This window comes from Aegilops tauschii, chromosome 7 (genome assembly GCF_002575655.3).
Source record: "Aegilops tauschii subsp. strangulata cultivar AL8/78 chromosome 7, Aet v6.0, whole genome shotgun sequence".
NCBI classification, from domain to species: Eukaryota; Viridiplantae; Streptophyta; class Magnoliopsida; order Poales; family Poaceae; genus Aegilops; species Aegilops tauschii.
Genome location: NC_053041.3, coordinates 438329615 through 438352523, shown reverse-complemented (window position 1 = coordinate 438352523; position 22909 = coordinate 438329615).

The window sequence follows — 22909 nt, the reverse complement described above, 5'->3', positions numbered from 1 at the left end:
AAATAACACCATGGCAATTCTGCTGAAAACAACGTCAGTCCGGGTTAGTTCCATTCAAATCATGCAAGTTAGAGTCCAAAACAAGGGCAAAAGAGTTTGAAAAAGTAGATACGACGGAGACGTATCAGGTAGCTCCAGTGCGGTGGTGAAGCGTGACCATCGTCTTTGTCGTCGTCGTCCGGCACAGAGGTGGGGAAAGAGATGAGACGAGGGGTGATTCGAACTTTGCTTGGGTTGGCGGCTAATTAGGGATTTGAGCGCTCTAGGCACGGAAGGATACGGTGGAGAAGGGAGATTTTGTATGGCTGGGATTGGGGCCGCCACATATTTCAATCCGAAACATGGAAGCGCGAACTTATTTTGTCGTCGTTCTTTTTTTGGGGGCGGGGGGGGGGGGAGGGAGGGAGCGGGGTCGGTGGCTGGGTGCTAGCGTACGTACGACACACGTGACCACCACGACACGACCCTGGTATGCCTGGTGCGCCTACATTTGAGAATGCAAATGTATCTTCTTTCATTTGCAAATGAACCTGTATGTATTACCATGCCCGTGTTTTCCTTGCAAATAATTAGTCATTCGAAACGAGATCCTATAAATTAATTAATGAGGAGTTAGTTGAATTAGAGTGTGTGTCACATAGCAATCTCCAATTCTAATGTGGATTTCGCATTTCACGATATCCACGCTATTTTTTAATACAAATTCGTATGTATAAGATGAACACCATGGTAGTGAGAAAACTTTGGATGGATTCAAACATATGACCTAGAAAATAGCACAACAATCGAGTCAATGTCAACTTTTCTGAACCTAATATGGCACGAATTCGAAATAATTACAGAAGCCATATGCATGGTCCTCAATTCAAATCCTACAATGTACACTAAATTGAAACATCGATATTAAGTCTCGTACTATCTACATTCAAATGTTGTTTTTAGCCCCACACCCCCTCGGCACACACGCTACATACTTCCTGTATCGATCAATCTTCCTCTCCTAACCACCTTAGGAAGCTATCGGTTTCCAACACACGTTCATTATTTCTCTCCATGTTTCAATCTCTAACTCTCTCAACTACACAACCCCCTTTTTCCACTTTGTTACCAAATGTATCTCTCTCTCACACCCGTCATTGCACTCCATGCCGAGCTTTCTGTCTCTCTCTCCCTCCCACCCTCTCTCGCTAGATACGTGCATTGCCTATCTAGACCCCCCCCCTCTCGTGCGCATGTCACGACCGGTTTTCCAATAAAAATATTTATTGAGAAATCGATCCCCTTTACGGACCAGTAAAGAAGAATTCCTTCTTACTGGTAGACAAAATCTTGATCACAGAAGAAAAATACCAGGAGTACTGAATATAATACAAGGTTGAGCAGAGACTGCTCAACAATTTATTACAACCACGCCAATAACACATAAAGGCGGATAGGGTGGCATAACTACTAACTCACGGTAGAATCGGTGGTGGATAAATCACAACGAAGAGGGTGATATGACTCCTGAAAACTAACAGCTCTTCGAGCGTCGGAGTGAGGCTCGAGGAGGCTTATTGCGGGTGGCGGAAGCGTATATGATACAAGCGACCAATATCTAGGATCGCACGGGACTGACTGGGATTCCTCTAGGCGTCGGACTCACTATCAAACTCTTCATCCATGAGATCGCCTTCGTCAACATCTGGCCAAATCAACAAGCCAGGTGAGTACTATGAAAGTACTCGCAAGACAGTTCGGACATAAGATATAACAAATGTAAACATGATGCATAAGAACAGGTTAACAAGTGCACTCAGACAACGAGATAATAATGCAAGGGAAAATAAGAGAAGTCGGGCGGTAGTCCTCCCGAAATCCCAAAAATAATATTGAGGGCCAAACGAGTGTCTGAAAGACTCCTCGAGAGGGAACAAAAGAAAAACAATGCCGCAGTCGGGCGTCAAGGCGACACCACATAAAGGGCTTATAATAAAATATAAATGACAGTGCGTGCCACAGTCGGACGTCTGAGCGACATCACATAAAGGGCTTATATTGAAAGTAAAAGACAAGCAGGCCACAGTCGGACGTCTGAGCGACATCACATAAAGGGCTTATATCAAAGGTAAATAACAAGAGTGCCACAGTCGGACGTCTGAGCGACATCACATAAAGGGCTTATATCGAAAGTAAATAACAAGAGTGCCACAGTCGGACGTCTGAGCGACATCACATAAAGGGCTTATATCATAACTTGATAATTCAGTAGTTCAAGAATATGCATCATTACAAGTACGAGATAAATAAAATGTTAGTCCATCCACAGGAATAACAATTTATTGGGTTTACCATTCAAGTTTGTTCACCGGGGATATACCACGAGGATTGACATAGATAAGGATATACTGGCCATGGTCCTTGACCATAGATACGGTGACTCGGAAGGAATTTGACTCTGCAGAGCTTGTACTTTAACCACAGCCAACGGATTTCAGTAGTCACGGGGACTAGTTCCGTTTACGGTGTTTTGGAAGAAACACATCTAACCAGTACACACCCATTCAACATTCCGAAGCCAGGAATCACCCTCGGCAACGTTCAAGAAAAACCTTGAGACGGGGAGGCTACAACCTCGCGTAGCATGGGATCAAATTTATATACGCGCGCTCTAAGGGGTGCCCCCCTCTCGGTCCCAACCGGAAACACCCATGCCCCCTGACCGGATGACTAGCTTTAATCCAGGGCCATGGAACACTCATCCCGGCCCCTCTATTTGGTGTGTACATGGAAAGAGGTTACCAACTTACTAAACCGCATTCTTGGCAGAAAACATGTGGCGGCACGGAAAGGGGAAGGACGATAACGTGACTCAGTCCACGTTAACATCGGAGTTTATCGGACATCGTAAGGCTGGCATGCTACAATAATACCACCTTACTGCCTTTCATGTCACCACATGACTAGGCCATCTCTCATCAGAGATCACAGTAACTTTGGAGCACACGGATAGTTGCCTTACATGCAACGAGATACTCACCGATGCTCATATGCCATGCACAAACCATTCAAGCAAACATGCAAAACACCCGTCATATCAAAGGTTCAAACATGCTTGCCTGGTTCGGAGAAGTCGGAGTCTAGCTCGGCGAAGTTCGCGGCTCCGTCACCTCTCTCGGAACCTACGGTATAGCGAAAACGTATACTAACGTGAAAATCAACACGTGCACAAAATTTGTTCCAAATTTTTTCCAAATAAATACTATAAAAAACTAGACAAAAATACAAGACCGACAGAAAAAGAATCACTTAAAAATCATCTTTTGTTAAAAAGTTATAAGGGTTTTAGTCCAGGGACTAATCTATGATGAAACAGAAAAGATCCAGGGACTTAACTGAGAAAACAGAAAACGGTTCGGAGGGAAAGACGTCAGCCCAAAGAGAAAACGTATTTGCCCGAAGGCGCCAACAGAAAACGGTTCGAGGGGGAAAGAGAATAGAGGCTGACAGGGGGGGTCCACATGTAGGGTTTAAAACCCTCGCCGGCGCCCGAAGACTGCGGGGGTCGCCGGCGTTGAACCACGGTGAGGCAGGGAGATCTGAGTGTACCAAGAGGTTCAGCGTGTCCTTCCGCGTCGGTGGGTGGTGGACTTGGCCGTCAGAGAGCACCACGTCGACGGCGACACTTTCTCCGGCGGACGGCGGCTCGGGCGGTGGTGGGGAACTCCGGTGGGTGCTGCAAACTTCAAATTGAAGCGCGGGTCAGCAGAGTGGATGCACAAGGAAGCTACTAGCAAGAGTTGAGGGGTGGAGGTGCACGCACGGGAGCGAATCGTGCTGGATCCCGTGGCGGGTCGAGGCGGCCGGAGTTGGGGAAGAAAGCTCCCCCGGGGCTCTTCCAGTGGCTTGGCGGGGTATTGGAGGTGTGCAGAGGTGGTGTGGGTTCGAGTTCGAGCTCGGGGCCTCTATTTATAGGCGATTCGAGGGGGTGGCCGTGAACGGGAAATCTCCGGCGAGCGATTACGGCGAGGCAGTGGTTGAGCAGTGGGTTTAGGTGGCCAGGCAGCATCAGCGAGAGTTACTGGTCCCGTTCCACTGCTAAACTTGGTCGGGCTTGGCGTAATGGCGCCGGTCTTCGTCGGGGCGGCCGTACGGGCACGGCGGCGGCAGAGAGCGCGCTCCGCGCCTAGCAGTCCACGATGAGGGTGGCAGTGCGCACGGGGGAGTGGGTGGCCACACGGCGGCCTCCGGTGGCTTGGGCGGCGCTGGGTGGCGCCGTCTACGCTGCGCCCCTCTCTGGCGGCCGCAAAGCCGCTGCTACCGTCGCTCACGGGGTGGCGCACCACCTCCTGCTCGTCGCCGACATTCGCAAGGCTCCAGGAGATCATGCGGCGCGGAGATAAGGAGGGGACAGGGAGCACGGCGACACCGGGGTACTGGCGTGATCGACAAAGGACACTGAAGAAAACGACAGTAGCTCTGAAACTGTTAACTGAACTTGACTGAACATGATAGCAACAGTGTCCAGCAGGTGTTCGATGAAATGATTGGCAAGCAATTTTTTTTTCTGGAGCTGGGACTTGGTGAGGTGACCTCTCAATGCACCCAGAGGCTGCCTGATTTTTCTTAGATTTTTAGGAGAAGAATTCAAATGAATTTCATCAAATTTGGCAAATCTGGTCCAAACTTGCAGCAAGTGTAGTTTGAAATATTTGAACTGGAGACCAATGGATCTTCATGGATCCTGGTTGAGGGCTCAAAGGACTAGCTAGTGAAATTGGTTTGGAGGCAAAACTCAAAGCAGAAAGGGTAGCTCCTTTGTAAACCTCCAAGGATCAAGATAGAAGGCAGAAATTGTTTTTGATGAGAATTAAATGGAAAAGAAATTATGGGGAGGTTCAACTTGCTGGATTTGAGTCATATCATGATCCAAAGATGGGGAAAGGGTTATGGCAGTGGATTTCCACTTAGGTCATGGCAAGAGGAAATTTTGAAAAGGGGAGAAGATCACTTCAAAATGCCATAGGGCTATTTAAAAGATTTTTCAAAAGAAATTTTCCCAAGTGAAAAGCATTTGGTTTTGTGTCCAAATAAAAAGGGAAAACCTCCAAGACCAAAATCACATCTTGGGTGAATCCAAATAAAACACTTGCCATAAAAGAAAGTTTTTGAGAGGGTGGGTTCTTTAGAAGAAAATTTTAAGTACCCTCCTCAAAATAAAATAAAAGTTTGAAAAATCCAATTAAAATTTTTGGGTGTCACAACACCTACCCCCTTAGGAAAAATCTCGTCCTCGAGATTACTGCTGATCCTCAAATAGATATGGATACTCTGCCTGAAGAAAATCTTCTCTTTCCCATGTAGCTTCATCCTCGGCGTGGTTGCTCCACTGGACTTTGAAAAATTTAGTTGTTTTCTGTCGGGTCCTCCGTTCAGACTCTTCCAATATCTTTACTGGCCGTTCTCTGTAGGTGAGATCTGGTTGCACATCAATGCTCTCATGAGACACATGCTTTTCCGGGTTACTCATACATTTCCTCAACTGTGAGACATGGAACACGTTGTGGACGTCTGACAGCTCCTTGGGTAGGTCTAGTTGGTAGGCTACTGTGCCTCTTCGTGCAATCACACAGAATGGTCTAATAAATCTCGGGGCTAGCTTCCCCTTAATTTTGAACCATTGCAGGCCCCTCATAGGAGACACTCGTAGGTATACGGAGTCACCGGGTTCAAAGCTGACCTCACGATGTTTTTGATCGTAATAGCTCTTTTGTCGGCTTTGAGCTGTCTTGAGTCTGTCCCTGATCTGTTTAACCTTCTCCTCGGCCTCCTTGAGCATGTCTGGGCCGAAGATACGACTGTCACCTGTTTCTGACCAATTCAGTGGGGTACGACACCTCCGTCCGTACAATGCTTCAAAGGGTTCCATTTGCAGGCTGGCCTGGTAACTATTGTTGTAAGCAAACTCGGCATATGGCAAACTTTCTTCCCAACTGGATCCATAGGTGAGCACACAGGCTCTCAGCATGTCCTCTAAGATTTGGTTTACGCGTTCCGTTTGTCCATCAGTCTGAGGGTGGTACGCTGTACTGAATGCTAGTTGCGTGCCCAGAGCTTGTTGTAAGTGATCCCAGAATTTAGAGACAAATTGAGTGCCTCGGTCGGATATTATAGTCTTTGGGACTCCGTGCAGACAAACTATACGGGAGAGATAAAGCTTGGCGAGCCTTTGAGTGGAGTAGGTCGTCTTCACGGGAATGAAATGGGCAACCTTGGTTAGCCTATCTGTGATGACCCATATGGCATCATTTCCGCGTTGCGATCGAGGTAGTCTGACGATGAAGTCCATTCCAATCTCATCCCATTTCCACTCAGGTATTCTGTTTGGTTGCAGCAGCCCTGCTGGCTTTTGATGCTCGACCTTAATGCGCTGACATGAATCGCAACAAGCAATAAATGCGGCTATATCCCTTTTCATACCGTGCCACCAAAATCTTTCCTGAATGTCTTTGTACATTTTGGTTCCTCCAGGGTGGATCGAGTATGGAGCGGTGTGGCTTTCGGTTAGGATTTGTTGCTTGAGTTCTTCAATGTTTGGTAAGCAAAGTCTGTCCTTGTACCATAATATTCCTTCCTTGTCGGTGACGAACTCTGAAGTTTTGCCAGGGCTCATTTTCCTCTTTATTCCTTCGATGCTGGGGTGCCCTTGCTGGGCCTTCTTAATTTGTTCCACTAGGGTGGGATGTATTTCCAGATTCGATACGGTGCCTTCAGTGACCAACACCATGTTGAGTCTAGCGAACTCTTGCTGAAACTCAGGCCTCAAGTTTTGTGGACCGTCGTTGCCCGGGCTGGGGTTCCGACTAAGAGCATCTGCCACTACATTACCTTTCCCTGGATGGTAGTGAATGCCGACATCATAGTCCTTGACCAATTCCAACCAGCGTCGTTGGCGTAAATTTAACTCTGGTTGGGTGAAAATATATTTAAGGCTCTTATGGTCCGTATATATTTCACAACGATTACCCAACAGAAAGTGCCTCCATTCCTTGAGTGCATGGATGACCGCTGCTAGCTCCAAGTCATGAGTTGGATAATTTTACTCATGCTTCCGTAGTTGCCTGGAAGCATACGCGACAACTTTGCCATCCTGCATCAGCACACATCCGAGGCCCTTCCGAGATGTGTCACAATACACTTCAAAACTCTTGTGTATGTCTGGCACAGTTAAGACCGGTGCGGTTGTTAGTTTCTTCTTGAGCTCTTGGAAGCTTTTCTCGCATGCTTCCATCCATACAAACTTCTTGTCCTTCTTGAGAAATTGTGTCATTGGTTTTGCCACAGTGGAGAATCCTTCAATAAATCTTCTGTAATATCCGGCCATTCCCAGGAAACTCCGGACATCTGTCACGTTGGCTGGTGGTTTCCAGTCAAGTATCGCTTTGACCTTTTCTGGGTCTACGGCCATGCCTTCTTGGGTTAATATATGGCCTAGGAAACCAACTTGCCTTAGCCAAAAGTCACACTTGCTAAATTTGGCGTACAACTGATGTTTCCTTAATTCCCCCAGAACAACTCTGAGATGCTCAGCATGCTCCTCTGGTGTCCTTGAATATACCAGAATATCGTCAATGAACACCACAACAAATTTTTCCATAAATTTCATAAACACTTTGTTCATGAGGTGGACGAAATATGCGAGGGCGTTTGTTAATCCAAATGGCATTACTGTGAACTCATATAATCCATATCTGGAAGTGAATGCCGTCTTAGGGATATCTTCAGTCCATACTTTCAGTTGATGATATCCCGATCTTAAATCAATTTTTGAGAACACCTTGGCTTGAGCGAGCTGGTCAAACAAGTCATTTATCCGTGGCATCGGATATTTGTTTTTGATGGTGACCATATTGAGAGCTCGATAATCTATACACAATCTCAGTGTCCCATCCTTTTTCTTGGCGAACAACACTGGTGAACCCCATGGTGAGGAGCTGGCTCGAATAAATCCTTTGTCCAATAGCTCCTTTATCTGCTTCTTCAATTCTACCAATTCTGAGGGTGCCATTCTATAAGGTTTCTTATAGATGGGAGCGCTGCCAGGCGCTAGTTCGATGCTGAATTCTATCTCTTGGTCTGGTGGCATGCCTGGTAGTTCTTCAGGGAATACGTCTGGAAACTCGCACACTACTGGAACTTTTCTCAATTTTGAAATGTCTACTTTGTTCAGCTTTGGTTGCCGTGACTGTGGTCTTTCTTGAGCTGTAACCTTTATTGTCTTGCCGTGATGATGAGTGAGAATCACGGTCCGATTGAAACAGTCAATAAATCCTTTGTTGGTGGTCAACCAGTCCATCCCTAGGATGACATCCAGTCCTTTATTTTCCAACACGATGAGATTAGCTTGAAACTTTAATCCTTCAAACTCAATGATTACTCCTTTGCAGTAACTCTGAGCGATCTGCTTATTCCCGGGGGACTTTATGATCATAGATTTTTCCAAGGGAAGTATCGGAAAGCCATGTTGTAAAACAAAACTCTTCGAAACGAACGAATGAGAAGCTCCAGAATCAACAAAACCGTGGCAGGTACTGTGTTGACAGGGAACGTACCGAGCACGATGTCTGGGGCATTCTGTGCCTCTTCCCTGGTCACATGGTTCAGGTGACCCTTCCTGTGATTGTTGTTGGGGTTGAAATTGTTGCGCTTGGGGGCTGGATTGTTCCCACCATTGCTTGGCTTGGGGGCCGAGTTCCTTGGCTTTGGGCACTGTTTGGCATAGTGCCCCTCTTCACCACAAGCGTAGCAAGTGACCCCTGGATGGTACGTGAAGTCCTTGTCCCTTGAATGGAACTGCCTGTTTGGCCTTAGATCAGTAGTCGTGGATTTTCTTGCTTCATTCCTCGGAACCTCAGTCTTGCTCCGATTGTTGCGAGCGAGGGTCGTCTTGTCCCATTTCCGCTTACGGATATCCTCCTGGCTGCTGCGCTCATTCTCCAAGGTAATGGCCTTGTCAACCAGAGTTTTAAAATCCGGGAAAGTGTGTACAACCAGTTGGCATCTTAACGCCGGTGCCAGGCCGTCCAAGAATTTTTCCATCCTCTTGTTCTCTGTCATGTGCTCGTCATAGGCATAACGAGATAGCTGGGTAAACTGACCGTTGTATTCTGTCACTGACATGCCTCTTTGTTTGAGGTCATCAAATTCTCTCTTCTTGATTTTTATGATGCTCCTGGGGATGTGTGCCCCACGAAAGCCTTCCTTAAACTCTTCCCAGGTGATGTTGTGTTCACTGGGATGCATGTGTAGGAAGTTTTCCCACCATGCCGCAGCTGCTCCAGTAAGGTAGTGGGGTGTATAAAGCACCTTCTCATGATCTGAACACTGAGCAATAATCAGCTTCCTTTCAATGTCACGAAGCCAATCATCGGCTTCAAGTGGCCTATCAGTGTGAGCAAACGTTGGAGGGCGAGTCTTCTGTAATTCAGACAACTTGGAGTGTGGTTGATAGGGCTCACGGTGATTCCCCATATTGATGACGTGATTCATCATCTCTTGGTGCTGTTGCTGGCTCTGTTCGAAAAGGCAGCACACTTGAGATAAGGCTGCTTCACTGTCCTGTTGACTAGACTGTCCCTGAGTGAAGTTGTTGCTGGTCTGTGTCCCATAAACTTCTTCTGGTTGATTGGGCATGGAACGAGTCCACGGACGAGACATTTTCCACTCTGGGGTATTATTTAGCAAAACTCATAAGAAGTACTATGTGGCACAAGGAAAATCTTGCAAAGGCAAAAATTTAAAAGACCTCAAGATTTTTCAAGAAAACATAAACGATTTCACTCGGAGAAATGACTGCTTAAACACAAATCTTACACGCTATACGCAAACATATGATACAGCACTCAGGATGTGTGTACACATTCCTGACATGTTATTTAGACTAGCACATTCCTCCGGAATGCAGCGCACACGACTACTACAAACTCAAGTACATGAAACATAACATACATGCAGACACAACGCGCGGCTACTCGGCGCACTCAGTCGGAGATGGTGAAGATTTCCTTCCCTTTGCCGAGGGTAAGACCCAGCGGTGCAGGAGACTCAACCTCCACCTCCTCTCTAGCAGGCTCCAGGCGTGCAGCACTGTGCTGAGGTGATGGCGCGGGTGCGACAGGCGGCAGTGCGGGTGCGGCAGGTGGTGCAGCTCTGACTGGAGTAGGAGCGATGACTCGGTCGAACTCCTCAGTGGTAGGCAGACGGCGAGCAGTGGCCAAAATGGCCGGTGCATAAGATGCTGAGGACGAGACGAAAGTCAGAGGCGGTGCCATGTGGAGAAGCTCCTTGCTGCTGGCAGGACCGCCCCGAACTAAGTCCATGCGGGCAGCCACGAGATCGTCCACGAGGTTGTCGAAAGACTCCTCCAGAGCCTTGAGATACTCCACAACCATCTCGATGGCTTCATCTCGCTCTCCCCTATGGCAGGCGAATGCATAGTGACAAGTATATGGCACATGGCATGGGAGGTAGCGGTAGCGACGAGTCTTCATCATAGGAAGGATGTCCCGAAGGCGAGCTATCGCCTCACGGGCAGCCATCTGCATGGCATGCCTCTCCGTAGGCATGGCCCTTCCCACAAAACGGAAGTGGCGAGACGCAGAACGTCCTCCCTTGAATTGCACCACGGCCTGGTGCATAGACACGTCGTCGCTGAGCTTGTGCTGGTAAAGCGTGAACTCCGGATGAGTCGCTGGCCCGATCGCGAGCTTGGTGACGGAGACGAGTAGTTTGACAAACCCCTCGGGCACATTAGTGAACACCCGAGTCTCGCAGTTGCTGCCAGCCATCTACAAAAGTAGGCAAAAATTCTGAGTAGTCATGTCATAAATTTATGATGACCAACAGAAAATAGCTACAATTGCAAAATGCTGAAAAAGCGCAAAAGACGCTAATAACCGATTAGCGATCGCACCTAGTGGCTTCCTACAGTCAGCCTGGCTCTGATACCAAGCTTGTCACGACCGGTTTTCCAATAAAAATATTTATTGAGAAATTGATCCCCTTTACGGACCAGTAAAGAAGAATTCCTTCTTACTGGTAGACAAAATCTTGATCACAGAAGAAAAATACCAGGAGTACTGAATATAATACAAGGTTGAGCGGAGACTGCTCAATAATTTATTACAACCACACCAATAACACATAAAGGCGGATAGGGTGGCATAACTACTAACTCACGGTAGAATCGGTGGTGGATAAATCACAACGAAGAGGGTGATATGACTCCTGAAAACTAACAGCTCTTCGAGCGTCGGAGTGAGGCTCGAGGAGGCTTATTGCGGGTGGCGGAAGCGTATATGATACAAGCGACCAATATCCAGGATCGCACGGGACTGACTGGGATTCCTCTAGGCGTCGGACTCACTATCAAACTCTTCATCCATGAGATCGCCTTCGTCAACATCTGGTCAAATCAACAATCCAGGTGAGTACTATGAAAGTACTCGCAAGACAGTTCGGACATAAGATATAACAAATGTAAACATGATGCATAAGAACAGGTTAACAAGTGCACTCAGACAACGAGATAATAATGCAAGGGAAAATAAGAGAAGTCGGGCGGTAGTCCTCCCGAAATCCCAAAAATAATACTGAGGGCCAAACGAGTGTCTGAAAGACTCCTCAAGAGGGAACAAAAGAAAAACAATACCGCAGTCGGGCGTCAAGGCGACACCACATAAAGGGCTTATAATAAAATATAAATGACAGTGCATGCCACAGTCGGACGTCTGAGCGACATCACATAAAGGGCTTATATTGAAAGTAAAAGACAAGCAGGCCACAGTCGGACGTCTGAGCGACATCACATAAAGGGCTTATATCAAAGGTAAATAACAAGAGTGCCACAGTCGGACGTCTGAGCGACATCACATAAAGGGCTTATATCGAAAGTAAATAACAAGAGTGCCACAGTCGGACGTCTGAGCGACATCACATAAAGGGCTTATATCATAACTTGATAATTCAGTAGTTCAAGAATATGCATCATTACAAGTACGAGATAAATAAAATGTTAGTCCATCCACAGGAATAACAATTTATTGGGTTTACCATTCAAGTTTGTTCACCGGGGATATACCACGAGGATTGACATAGATAAGGATATACTGGCCATGGTCCTTGACCATAGATACGGTGACTCGGAAGGAATTTGACTCTGCAGAGCTTGTACTTTAACCACAGCCAACGGATTTCAGTAGTCACGGGGACTAGTTCCGTTTACGGTGTTTTGGCAGAAACACATCTAACCAGTACACACCCATTCAACATTCCGAAGCCAGGAATCACCCTCTGCAACGTTCAAGAAAAACCTTGAGACGGGGAGGCTACAACCTCGCGTAGCATGGGATCAAATTTATATACGCGCGCTCTAAGGGGTGCCCCCCTCTCGGTCCCAACCGGAAACACCCATGCCCCCTGACCGGATGACTGGCTTTAATCCAGGGCCATGGAACCCTCATCCCGGCCCCTCTATTTGGTGTGTACACGGAAAGAGGTTACCAACTTACTAAACCGTATTCTTGGCAGAAAACATGTGGCGGCACGGAAAGGGGAAGGACGATAACGTGACTCAGTCCACGTTAACATCGGAGTTTATCGGACATCGTAAGGCTGGCATGCTACAACAATACCACCTTACTACCTTTCATGTCACCACATGACTAGGCCATCTCTCATCAGAGATCACAGTAACTTTGGAGCACACAGATAGTTGCCTTACATGCAACGAGATACTGACCGATGCTCATATGCCATGCACAAACCATTCAAGCAAACATGCAAAACACCCGTCATATCAAAGGTTCAAACATGCTTGCCTGGTTCGGAGAAGTCGGAGTCTAGCTCGGCGAAGTTCGCGGCTCCGTCACCTCTCCCGGAACCTACGGTATAGCGAAAACGTATACTAACGTGAAAATCCACGCGTGCACAAAATTTGTTGCAAATTTTTTCCAAATAAATACTATAAAAAACTAGACAAAAATACAAGACTGACAGAAAAAGAATCACTCAAAAATCATCTTTTGTTAAAAAGTTATAAGGGTTTTAGTCCAGGGACTAATCTGTGATGAAACAGAAAAGATCCAGGGACTTAACTGAGAAAACAGAAAACGGTTCAGAGGGAAAGACGTCATCCCAAAGAGAAAACATATTTGCCCGAAGGCGCCAACAGAAAACGGTTCGAGGGGGAAAGAGAATAGAGGCTGACAGGGGGGTCCACATGTCAGGTTAAAAAACCTCGCCGGCGCCCGAAGAGTGCGGGGGTCGCCGGCGTTGAACCACGGCGAGGCAGGGAGATCTGAGTGTACCAAGAGGTTCAGTGTGTCCTTCCGCGTCGGTGGGTGGTGGACTTGGCCATCGGAGAGCACCACGTCGACGGCGACACTTTCTCCGGCGGACGGCGGCTCGGGCGATGGTGGGGAACTCCGGTGGGTGCTGCAAACTTCAAATTGAAGCGCGGGTCAGCAGAGTGGATGCAGAAGGAAGCTACTGGCAAGATTTGAGGGGTGGAGGTGCACGCACGGGAGCGAATCGTGCTGGATCCCGTGGCGGGTCGAGGCGGCCGGAGTTGGGGAAGAAAGCTCCCCCGGGGCTCTTCCAGTGGCTTGGCGGGGTATTGGAGGTGTGCAGAGGTGGTGTGGGTTCGAGTTCGAGCTCGGGGCCTCTATTTATAGGCGATTCGAGGGGGTGGCCGTGAGCGGGAAATCTCCGGCGAGCGATTACGGCGAGGCAGTGGTTGAGCAGTGGGTTTATGTGGCCAGGCAGCATCCGTGAGAGTTACTGGTCCCGTTCCACTGCTAAACTTGGCCGGGCTTGGCGTAATGGCGCCGGTCTTCGTCGGGGTGGCCGTACAGGCACGACGGCGGCAGAGAGCATGCTCCGTGCCTAGCAGTCCACGACGAGGGTGGAAGCACGCACAGGGGAGTGGGTGGCCACGCGGCGGCCTCCGGTGGCTTGGGCGGCGCTGGGTGGCGCCGTCTACGCTGCGCCCCTCTCTGGCGGCCGCAAAGCCACCGCTACCGTCGCTCACGGGTGGCGCACCACCTCCTTCTCGTTGCCGACGTCCGGAAGGCTCCAGGGGATCGTGTGGTGCAGAGATAAGAAGGAGGGGACAGGGAGCACGGCGACACCGGGGTACTGGCATGATCGACAACGGACACTGAAGAAAACGACAGTAGCTCTGAAACTGTTAACTGAACTTGACTGAACATGATAGCAACAGTGTCTAGCAGGTGTTCGATGAAATGATTTGGCGAGCAGAAATTTTTTTCTGGAGCTGGGACTTGGTGAGGTGACCTCTCAATGCACCCAGAGGCTGCCTGATTTTTCTCAGATTTTTAGGAGAAGAATTCAAATGAATTTCATCAAATTTGGCAAATCTGGTCCAAACTTGCAGCAAGTGTAGTTTGAAATATTTGAACTGGAGACCAATGGATCTTCATGGATCCTGGTTGAGGGCTCAAAGGACTAGAGTGAAATTGGTTTGGAGGCAAAACTCAAAGCAGAAAGGGTAGCTCCTTTGTAAACCTCCAAGGATCAAGATAGAAGGCAGAAATTGTTTTTGATGAGAATTAAATGGAAAAGAAATTATTGGGAGGTTCAACTTGCTGGATTTGAGGTATATCATGATCCAAAGATGGGGAAAGGGTTATGGCAGTGGATTTCCACTTAGGTCATGGCAAGAGGAAATTTTGAAAAGGGGAGAAGATCACTTCAAAATGCCATAGGGCTATTTAAAAGATTTTTCAAAAGAAATTTTCCCAAGTGAAAAGCATTTGGTTTTGAGTCCAAATAAAAAGGGAAAACCTCCAAGACCAAAATCAAGTCTTGGGTGAATCCAAATAAAACACTTGCCATAAAAGAAAGTTTTTGAGAGGGTGGGTTCTTTAGAAGAAAATTTTAAGTACCCTCCTCAAAATAAAATAAAAGTTTGAAAAATGCAATTAAAATTTTTGGGTGTCACAGCGCACGCACGCACATTGTCTGTCTAGATCACTCTCTCGAGACTGTCTCTCTCTTTCTTCCGCATGGTGGCCCACACTCGCTCAATCTCACTCTCTTTATCTAAGTCTCGATAACCTCACTTTCTCTCTCACATAAATGATATATCTCCCTTTTCGGACCTCGATCAACACACTCTATACTCTCTCACGCAGATTCTCTATCTAGGTCAGTCCATCCAAGCTGCCCCCACTCTTTCGACCTCATGGCGGGCCACGCTCTCTCAATCTCTCTCTCTCTCTCTATGTATGTATGTCTCGATTAACCTCGCTCTTTCTCAGACAAAATGATATATCTCCATGTTTGAGCCCAATTCGACATATTCATATTGTATACTCTCTCACGCACATTGTCTATCTAGGTCACTCTCTACAACCCATATCACTCTTTCGATCGCACGGCGACCCACACTCGCTCAATCACTCTCCCATTATCTATGTAATCGATTGACCTTGCTTCCTCCCACGCACAAAATATATCTACATGTCTGTAACTGGATCATCTCTCAAGCTCCATCTTACAGCCGTCACCCTTCCCAAAAGCTCAATCGGACAATATCTCTCCAGAGCATATATATCTTTTCAACGAATGTCGGACCACACTCACTTTGTCTCTCTATCTATCCGTGTCTCGATTGACCTCGCTTTCTCACGTCGCATCTTCCACACATTGAAGCTACCTCTCCATCCCTCGCAGAGCCGGAGCTATTTACATTGCAAGGGGGACTCCAACCTTGGATTAATTTGTGAAGGCATTTATTCCGATGGATTTAGATTATATTTTTGTAGCATTCGGCCCACAACTACTCCAAACACCGTTGCAACCCCCGCACCTTCCCCAATTGATTTCCCTCTGGCTCGGTCACCGCTCTCTCGCATGTCCTTTCTCACCTTCCATGTTGCACCCTGGTATTTTGGAAAAAAAACTCTGTTGTTCTCTTTAATTATTACAAACAAGCTACAAAACTACACACCGATAGTCCACATGTAATGGAACAAATTTCGGCCCACAAATTAAAGTGCTACAAACTACACACCGAGGGGCCCACCTGTCATGGAACAAATTTGGACCCATGTATAAATTATAAAATAAAAATGAAAAATGACGAGGATAAAAAATGCGACCAGGGCCTTCAAGCCGCAAGTCAATAGGCAACATAGTAGCAACGTTTGTTGTACCCCCTTTGTTCATATAATGTTATTATATTACCACAACCTATTTAATGGATAACATGTTTTAATATTAATTTTAGTACATTAGTGGGACCGGCTCATTAGGACGTACTATTCGCCTTTACTTACTGGTAGGTTCCATGTCTGCTCTCTCTCTCTCTCTCTCTCTCTCTCTCTCTCTCCTCCCCTTCTACGTTTGGACGCACGGGCAAACACGAAGAACGCGCGAGCGATGTTGCCATGGACCATATCTGGACGTGTTCACAAGTTACGGCACCAGTTTCACGTACTAGTAGTATTATACATGTAACAAGTTTAGGAACAAAAGTGACTGTGACGGATAAGTTAGGCTAGTTGTAGTACTATTTATCTACTAGTCCGTAATAATTAAATGCGTGGATAAATAGATGTATCACCTAGTGCTCGAATAAGGGGACTGGTCGCGCCCTACAAGTATTTGGAATTGACTTCCCTTAAAATATATTTGGAATTGACGTTGTATTTAACATGAAAAGTTTGCGATAAGAAGGAATACATGTGGCTTGATGATGTTTCATATTTAATTTGATACGGCTCTAGCAGAACATTCAATCAATCAAACCATAGATTTCATTCAGTCTGACTCCAACTTTACATTCATACGACGATTGAACTGAAACAGATGGAAATGATAAATCCCAAACATTTGGATTTTTAGCATGGCAGTCCGAACGTTTTTCATGGAAAATTTAGATTCGCGGCGGCGGCGGGGGCTCTTTCAGTGGGAAGCGGTTCCTCTACCATGCTCTGTGTGTTATCGGGCCACTGATCGAAGGCGACGGTGACGGCGGCGTCTTGCGCCATTGTTGGCGTACTCCTGGACGTTGGCCCTAGCTTCAAGGAAGGCCAGAATGTTCTGGACTTCGGTCTCCAGGAGCGAGTCAACTGGCGTTGGTGCAAGGAAGCGGTCGACGGCGGCGATCCATGCCGCTGAGGGGGGCACTGGCACCCGCGCGGGGACAGGCGCTGGCAATGGCGCAGCGGAGACATACGTGTGCACGGGCACGGGCACGGGCGCGCGCTTCAGTGCACGCGCAGGCGCATGCGCTGGCAGGTGCATGGGCACAAGCATGGGCGCGCGCGTCAGTGCACGCGTAGGCGCATGCGCTGGCAGGTGCACGGGCGTCTGAAAGTCGGCGGGGACCTCGGGGAACCCCGTGGCATCAAGCTTAGTGACAATGTGCGGCTCCCAGCCCATCAATGCCACAGGGATGGGCGCTGATGCAGTCGGGGTGCCGGGAGCCGGAACGAGAGCGGGGAAAGGCACGACGTCTTCCCGCAAGGCCAGTTCAAGCTCATCCCAAAGCGCCTTATGTTCTTCAGACTCCGGCTAGGTGTCTTCCTCAGCAAACTAGAAGACTAAGGGCAGACCATCGTGATGCGGCATGGCGTACGGTGAGGTCAGGATGGTTGGAGGTAGATGATAGGAGAATCGGAGAGGAAGAGAGAAGATTGTAACGATAACGGGTAGTGTTGGGGTGATTTTTAACTGCGGCGCCGGCGCCATTAAAAGTGGGGCAGTTGGGACGAAGGTGGGCGGCGGAGCCTGGTCAAAGGGCTCGCCTCCCGGTGAGCCTGCGCAGCGGCCTGCTCGCGCGCCTTCCGGTCAGCCGGCGCAACGGTCTGCTCGCACGCCTCCCGTCGACTAACACGCTTGCTCGGACGGCACCTACCGATGAGAAGCGGGACTCGTGGTGGCACGTAAACGCCCACAGGTTGAATAGTGAAAGCGTTAGCGTTAATGTGACAGGTCTTTGTTCCAAAATACCTCGGCTCTTCATTTGTGCAACTTCTCATAAGCAGCTTGTCTCAAATTAAACAAAAAAAATACGATAACATATTTGTGCCATATCACGAGACCATGCTCAGTTTCATGAATTTCAGGTCACTTTTGGATTTTCTGATATTTAAAATCCAGGATTCAAAACAATATCATAACCTGCATCATGCAATAAAATTTTCAAGCGATACATCTTTACTGTTGTAGATGTTAATATTTCTTAAGAAAGGATTTTGGTCAAACATTTTGCTTAGTTATACTTCAGACAAGTTATATATGCAGAGTAAAAGGATAATCCCTCCGTACCAGTGTATTGCCTAATATATTAACTCAAGTACTAGGCACGAACAAACGGGGCTCAATTCTGTGCTCATCCTAGTGTAGTACTTCTATTAGTACTAGGCAATGGAGTTGACGAGTGACCTTGGGTAGCGGCGACCGAGGGAACCGAACCGTGCTTAGCACGGTATGTAACATTGTCTAGTTACTAAAGCATCCCTCCATTGTTCATCGGTAGTCATTATGGACCGGGGATATGAGGGGAATTTCCTAGGGCTGGAATCTGGCCGCCAGATATTTCGACTCAAAACGCGGAGGCTCAAGTGGTTGGGGTTGGCTAATGTGCGTACCACGCAGGCCACCAGAAGGACACAAGCCCGTTTTTTTAGGATCAACACGAGCCCGGGTCTGGCTGGTATGCCGTTGGGTGCTACAATTCGAGAATGTGAAAGGAATCTTTTAAATTGCCGAACGAATCTATATGTATTACAATGCCCGTATTTTCCTTGCAAATTACTAGTCATTCCAAAAGGCACGGTAATTGATTTATGATGAGTTCTTGAATTAGAGTGAGTTTGTGATATAGTGATCTCAACATGGATTTCACATTTCATGGTATCCCCATTAAGGTTTTCATTGCAAACTCATGGTATTCGACACACGCGCGCTCATTATTGCTCTTCACGTTTCGATCTCCATTTATGTCATTCCCGCCCTCACAGTCTCAACAAATGTATTTCTCACACACAACCTCGTAGTGCTCTCCATGACAAACACTCATCTCTCTCTCTCTCTCAAGACACATGTGTTGCCTTTGTAAAACACCTTCACCGTGCGCGCGCACACAAAGTCTATCTAGGCCACTCTCTTGGTAACTATCTCCCTCCAGCCCCCACCATAGCTTTGCCGCACGATATCTCGGTGTATCATCTTTAACATTCGAGTGTACGCTAGGCCACACTCCCTCGATCTCTCCCTCTATAAATGACTCGATTGACCTTGCTTTTTCGCGTCGTCTCTCTCACACATAGACGCTCACACTACACCTCTTGCATAGGCAGAGCTATGTAGATTGTCGGGGGTTAACCCCTCGACCTTAGATAAAATTGTGAAGCTCTATTTAGGATTGTTTAGATTATATTTTTTGAACATATTTGTCCCCACCCTCCCAAACACCGATTGGTTGTGCACCCCCTCCCCGGGAGAGTATCATGTGCCCCCACACCTTAGATGCTATATGCTGATACGAGTTGCTTGGAGCTTGTAGATCTGAGATATAGCAGCTCACAGGATGTCTTAATATTTTTACAGGAAACCTTAATGAGTTGGAGAATTGCACACAATTTGCACAAAAACTACTTAGATGCCTTTGGATCCCATATCCAATGACCTCGAAGCTCGTATCACTGTAGCATCTAAGATGAAGGAGGACCTCATATTCTCCTGTATGTAAGAATATCATGTGCTACCACACCTATGATGCTTTGGTGATACAAACTCTTCGTAGCCGTTGGATCTGTGATCCAACAACTCCTTGGTGGTTCGAATGTTTTTTTGCAGAAAAGCCCCCCAAGAGTTCGGCCACTACTTACAAGAACAAAGACAGCTCAGATGCCATTGGATCTCAGATCGAACGACCTCGAAGCTCGTATCACCGTAGCATCCAAGCTGCGAGAGCACGTGATGTTTTCTCGCACGGGAGAATATGAGGGGCTCCTGCACCATAGATTCTATGGTGATACGAGTTCCCAGAGATCTAACGACTCATAGTAAGAGGTTTGAATGTTTTTGCAATATAGGCCTCAAAGAGTTTGGGAATTGTGCAGAAAGTATAAGTACTACGCATGTGGCATCTGATCACAGATCATACGACCTAGCTGCTCGTATCACCGTAGCGGCTAATTAAGCTACGGGGAGCACCTACTATGAGCTACTGGGAGTCGTTGGATCCAAGATGCAGCGGCACACACGAGGCCTGAATGTATTATTTTCAAAAAAAACTTGGAGAGTTTGGAAATTGCCCATAATTGCAAAGACTACTCCCAAGCCATTGGATCTCAGATCCAACAATGTAAAAACTCGTATCACCATAGCATCTAAGCTGCAGGGTGGATGTGATTTTCTATGTCGTTGTCATCTTTGTTCCTAACTTGCAAAATACGTGTAACCGGTGCCATTACTTGTCTAACCGCGCAAAGTGTTTGTACAAAAAAACCATCCTACACTAAAATATCGGAACAACACACGGGGGTCCCATTTGTCATTGATCAAATTTGGACCTAAAACTAACAAATCTGAAAGAAGAGATTCGAACTGGCAACCTGGACTACAAAGCGTAAGTCGATAGCTTGAAACAACAACGGTTGTTGGCTTTGTCGCATAACTTGATTTTATACAGTATTACGTAGAGTAGAGTAGAGGGAGTGGCTCGTCAACATGTGCATGACCGTTGACTCAGTTACTGCTGGGTACCATGTCTGCGATCTCTCTCTCCTCTCCATCGTCTAACATTTAGACGCACGGGCACACACGAAGAGCGGCGCGAGCTTGCCGTGGTGTTATTATAACTAAAAAATGCTTGGAAAATAGAACAATCGCCTAGAAGAAGAGACGCTATGGCTGGTCGAGATGGAGATAAGCACACCTATCCTCCGTGCCATGTTAGCATGATGAAGCTATGTGGGTAGTGGGGTGCTTTCGACTGACTGGCTGGGTCCCGAGGTCGAAAGATAGGTAGTACGTCTGATACAGTATATTTTTACATGCACATTTTTCCTCCGTGTCGAGATGTGGCACACCCTACCGCGCGGTTTTTGGGTCCTCCTGGGTGGTGCACGCATATTTTTTTCCTTGCCGAGACGTGGGACGCCCTACCGCGTGTTTTCTGGGTCCTCCTCGGTCGTAGCGCCGAAGCAAGTAAATGAGTCGTCAAATCACAAAATCCCACCTTTCCCGCCGAGTACATCAGTGAAGCACGGTGGCTAGCTAGCTAGTTGAGCTAGTGCGACCGATTAGCTAGGCCGCCGCCACATTTGTCTTTTCACCCCTTTTTTCTCTCCTTGCTGGCATGTAAATTTAAATATCCACCGCGGCGTTGCTCTGGTCTTTGGGTGCGGCAGGCGCGGCGGGATTTTTATTTTTTGATTGACGGGAGCAGGTGCGGCAGCAATTAGTCATGACGATTCCACCTGTAAAATCCACTGCTCCTTGATGTGAAAAGTCATTGACCGGTGTTTTCCCACCGTGAAAACCAAATGATTCATCCCGCTCCTCGCCTGGCTCCCTCCGCCTTCCCGTAGATTGCATTGTCTTTCAGCCGTTTCTCCCCCTTTGCTTCCTCTCCCCATTGCTTCTAGCTGGTACCATGGCGGCACACCAGATCATGGAGTCTAAGGTGAGGCGCCTAACATAGGAGCTCCAGGCCAAGGATGCAGAGCTCAGGGCCAAGGACGTGGAGCTCCGTGAGCTGAAGGAGGAGAGGAGTGCCATGCTCCTCCTTTATGTGCGGGAGTTCATGGAGCTTCAAAAGGGGCAGGCGTCCACCACAAAGATGCTCGAGGCGTCAGCGGCGTTGCTGCAGAAAGTGGGAGATACGATAGGCGGTCAGGCGAGCCGGCTGGAGTGCGAGCAGGCCGATCGTGACGAGGTCTAGGATCGCCTCAACCACTTGGTGGACCATGTTGCCACGCACGTGTTGCGGCTGCACGATGCCTACCGTCGTGCCCGCGCGACCATGCCGGCCGTCGGGCTAAAATTGTTCGACCACCCGTCGACTTCAATGAGCTGCGGCTTCCTGACCTAGTCTCCTTATTCACCTATATCTCCGAGGTGTTGAGCCGTCTCCGTGCGATGGTGGGGGTGGAGCTGGACAAGGAGGAGTTGCTGAAAGCACAAGTGCTCCCTGGGTGATTTTGGTAATTAATGTCAACATATCTCTTGTTGGACTAATACTTTTATCTAGTATATTTCAGATGAGTTCAACAGTGGAGTGGCGTGGACAAGAGGATGTGGAACCCCTTCAAGATGCTAAGGACAGAAGATTGGCAAAAGCTCAAAAGCTCAAGACTTTACATTTTCAGTTTAGTGATCCAAGATCACATTGAGTCCATAGGAAAGCCAATACTATTAAAAGGGGATGACGTGTTGCTTAATGGCTTGCTTGCTCAAAGTGCTTAGTGATATGCTCCAAAGCCATCAACCACTTTCTGATTTCCACATATGTCCCAAACCAAAAGTCAAACTCGGCCCCACCGATTTGATCTATCCGGCGCCACCAAGTTCACTTGACATAGCCACTGCCAGAAACCCTAATCAGTTCGCTTTCACCGATGGGATCTCAGTCTCACCGAGATGGGCTTGCAAACTCTCTGGTGCCTGTTGCAATAATTTCAGTCTCACCGAGATATGCAATCGGTCCCACTGAGTTTGCCTGACCAACTCTCTATTTTGCTTATTACCAAAATCGGTCTCACCGAGTTTGTGTAACCAGTCAAACCGAGTTGAGGTTTTACCCTAACCCTAGCACATCAGTCCCACCAAGTTGATCATATCGGTCCCACCGAAAAGCCTAACGTTCACATTTTGAACTAAATCGGTTTGA